A 4,487-nucleotide genomic window follows, 5' to 3' on the forward strand; every position below is an offset into this window, starting at 1 on the left:
TATTCTTACGTATAGGTACACTGGTAACCGCTGCAAAACACGTGCATAAAATAGTGGAGTTTATACTGGATATGCTCGACTAATGAACCACATTAAGAGCTGTGATAAATAAATTATAATAGAATAAGAGATCAGACGTAGTCTATTTTTTTGATAAATTAATTTAAGCTTTGAGTATGTTGACACATATTCCCATGGTTTCGAGTGAAGGTGGATTAAATAAAGCGCCACTGTCGCCGCGTACGTGCGTTTGTATCTCGCATAAATAACTAATGTTTTACGCGTGTTGTGTACATTTCATGGGACCCACACCCGGCGAATACGACGAGGATGACGTCAGTGACGCTGTAAGCACGTATTTTGATAAAGAATTAACAATTATTAGTAAATTGCGTTTAATAAAATACTGGGATTATAAATTTTAAAAGATTCTACAAAAACACTGATTACCGGTAGGCGGAAAATTCTACAATACACACAACATACAATGCGCAACTATACAACAATTGAAAATGTTTTCGTGCGGGAAACCAGTATTATAATACTAGTAGATGGTAGTATGCGCGAATGTTCAGAGGTTTGACCTTAAACTTATTAAGGGTTAAATATCAGTACGTATTAATCTGTTAGGACCTAATTGTTCGCGATTCTTACACTCGACAGGGTTTCCAAGAACAATTTGGCGTTTCGGAATTATTAGAAAAAACAGAAGTGAAAGGTCAAAGCAACTCCCATTTAGTCCAAAATTGTTTTAGGAAGACGGGACCAACTGCTGATGTGTTTTCTTCGTCAATTTAAAACAGCAGTCTGATGAAGTCATAAAGCAAGTCAGTCGTTGTCCAAAAAAAAAACATGGCTAACACGTGCCAGTGCGATAATTGTGACTTAGTTAATATTTTTATTTCTCGAAGAAGTCGTTTTAAAATGTCATGATAGTTTAGGATTTTGTGTTAAGTTTCAAACGACATAAATTAATCCTTTTTTTTTTTTTTTGACAAATCTGCATGTTGAGCAATATGACTAATTTTCGATCACATATGACTCATTTTGAATGAATATTTTAATAGAATATATAGGGATTAAAAAGAAGTGTAACGATGTTTGGGGGTAATTAATGAAATACGATCCAGAAACGATCGGTAATTTGTGACAGCGGGCCTCGATGTATGACAGCTCGGCATGGGAACGCTTCCGGCAGAGACGATGTACCTTGCCCGCAAAAGCCGTCTTCCATTCGTCCGTACAACAAAGGAAGCGGCATTGCCATTATTAGACAGTTTGCTTTAGACTACATATTATTTGCGACTCCTACGAAGTATTTTCAATAAAATGTTTGCTGACAAGTGGCAATCGCTTTTATGTCGCAACTGCGGACAGATTGAATATCGAAGTGAAAAGAGTTTCAATTGGGTCTAATCACCAAATAGCTCTTTCAAATTTCCGTTTATCTAATGACAATGGATTTTTTTGACGTTATGGTCCACATTCCCCTGTTTTATAAATTGTTATTGTTGTGTGTTCTCATTTGTCCACGTACGACACTTATTTGCACGCTAAATGAATGAACCTGGACTGTGCTGACAGACTAGACCTACTCCCGATATAAAATAGGCATGCATACGCAAGGATATTAAGACACGCTTTAAATTTCGGTTAAATTTCTGCAACGTAAACGACTTATATATTTGCTCTATGACTGGCTGACTGAGACCGTATTGCTTTAACTAAACCCTTTGAGCCTTTGGTCAGTTTCTTGTCACCTTTCGCAACAAATTACCTATTAATTTTAACAAATGTAAAAATATAGTATTTGAGTATTTCAAATTTTTACTTCAATATTACATGATCACAGATAAATCACAATCATTCTTATCACTGTACTGAACAACTGAATGAAAGTTTATCCCCTAATTGTGCCTCATTTCAAACAACGGGGTGCTCAAACTGGGTTATTGCTCATCGTAAACTATAAACGCTGTTTTCCGAGTACGAAAAATAGTGCTCGCTCGACGAATAAATGAATCATGCCTATGAGTGTGTGGAATAGTATTGCGCACCAACATGTCAAACGAATATATGTGCTATGAATACAGCCTTATCAGTGTATCACCATACGTTTTGAATTACAAGTACGTACCGAGAATTTAAACGAATCTGGTGCTACGAATACAGCCTTCTCAGTATACGAGCACTAAGTTCCAATTACTAATACGTACCGAGAATTAAGACGAATCTATTTGCTACGAATACAGCCTTCTCAGTATACTAGCACTAAGTTTCAATTACTAGTACGTACCGCGAATTCAGACGAATCTGCGTGCTACGAATACAGCCTTCTCAGTATACTAGCACTAAGTTTCAATTACTAGTACGTACCGAGAATTCAGACGAATCTGCGTGCTACGAATACAGCCTTCTCAAATACTAGCACTAAGTTTAAATTAGTAGTACGTACCGAGAATTAATACGAATCTATGTGCTACGAATACAGCCTTCTCAGTATACTAGCACTAAGTTTCAATTACTAGTACGTACCGAGAATTAAGACGAATCTATGTGCTACGAATACAGCATTCTCAGTATACTAGCACTAAGTTTCAATTACTAGTACGTACCGAGAATTAAGACGAATCTATGTGCTACGAATACAGCCTTCTCAGTATACTAGCACTAAGTTTCAATTACTAGTACGTACCGAGAATTAAGACGAATCTATGTGCTACGAATACAGCCTTCTCAGATACTAGCACTAAGTTTAAATTAGTAGTACGTACCGAGAATTAAGACGAATCTATGTGCTACGAATACAGCCTTCTCAGTATACTAGCACTAAGTTTCAATTACTAGTACGTACCGAGAATTAAGACGAATCTATGTGCTACGAATACAGCCTTCTCAGTATACTAGCACTAAGTTTCAATTACTAGTACGTACCGAGAATTAAGACGAATCTATGTGTTACGAATACAGCCTTCTCAGTATACTAGCACTAAGTTTCAATTACTAGTACGTACCGAGAATTCAGACGAATCTGCGTGCTACGAATACAGCCTTCTCAAATACTAGCACTAAGTTTCAATTAGTAGTACGTACCGAGAATTCAGACGAATCTGTGTGCTACGAATACAGCCTTCTCAATATACCAGCAATAAAATAAAATAAAATAAACTGTCAGACAACTCACCACCGTTTTGGTGTGTTTATGTCATTCGAAATGATATTTGCCCCGGTGCGTCATTAAAATCTTACATAATTAGATTGTAACTATATATTTAAAGGTTCGCCCGGATTCTGTGAATTTCCGAAGTAAAATCGATGTACGAAACACAAAAAGGATGTATTCTAATTCTCCCACCAATCATTACGGTTCCGTTGGTGTTACGTAAACCCTGGTGTGTGTGTGACGTACCCGATGCCAGACAGAATAACAATCACATGCCCCTACTAGATTCGTCTAATCCGTATGCAGTGGAGGTCCGGTCGTCGTGTGCAGAGATCAAAGCTCAATTCAAGCGAATACATTGAATCCAATGCAAGTTGAATATATATAATATATTTGCGTAAATCCAAACACCAATATATATATATATTAATTTAAAAATATTCCAATCAATAAATTAAATGGCCCCACCTGCCGTCGCCTTAGCACTAGTGTCATAGGACATGGACACGAAGTGACAGAGAGCGCCACCTAACGGCGATACTTATGTATTGTCGAGCGCCGACAATTCCATTCCGAATCGCCGGACGTGTGTTGTATCATGGAGCTAAAAAACACAACAACCTATCACAATCAAATATGAAATCAAATACGATTAAGAAAATCTATCGTGTTATATGTCAGATTGTTAAAACTACAGCGTTCTCAGTTTTCTTCCAAATAATATTTTGTGAAACTGGGAGCCCGAGGGTTCCGGTTCGTTGCAATACTGATGTGTTATGGGTAATTGAAAAACACTAAACTCATCTTTAGTCATCAAATAAGTCAAGGTCAATAACGTCATGACACACCATAATAGCGAACTTTGGGTCATGTTTCTTCTTGAATATCCTATACGTTTCCCCAGTTCACTACACTCACTAAATAAAAAATGACTCGATCCTTGAGTGTCTAAATCACGTTTAACGTGTGTGTGTGTGTGTAGTCGGCCTACAAGAGAGACACATATACATATAAAGGGACACTCCTCCCCCATTCCGAGCGCAAAATTAAATGAAAATACTAGTTACAAATTGGCCATGTGATGTACTAACGGTTCCTTGTGGAACATTGTTTTGAAGGATGTTTTTTACTCAGAAGTCCGAAGCCGGAAATGTAGTTTCTTGATAACAGGTCCGTTCTACTTACAAAATAATTATAAAATTGCTGATTTCGGCTTCGGCGCATGCGTCTTATGGAGGCTTAAAATAATCTCAGATCATCTCTCCGGCAGGGTATAAGAAACCCTTCCTGAGCAAATACGCAAGGTGACGACACGAATCAGTTG

This window comes from Saccoglossus kowalevskii, chromosome 19 (assembly GCF_978046115.1).
Source record: "Saccoglossus kowalevskii chromosome 19, keSacKowa6.1, whole genome shotgun sequence".
NCBI lineage: Eukaryota > Metazoa > Hemichordata > Enteropneusta > Harrimaniidae > Saccoglossus > Saccoglossus kowalevskii.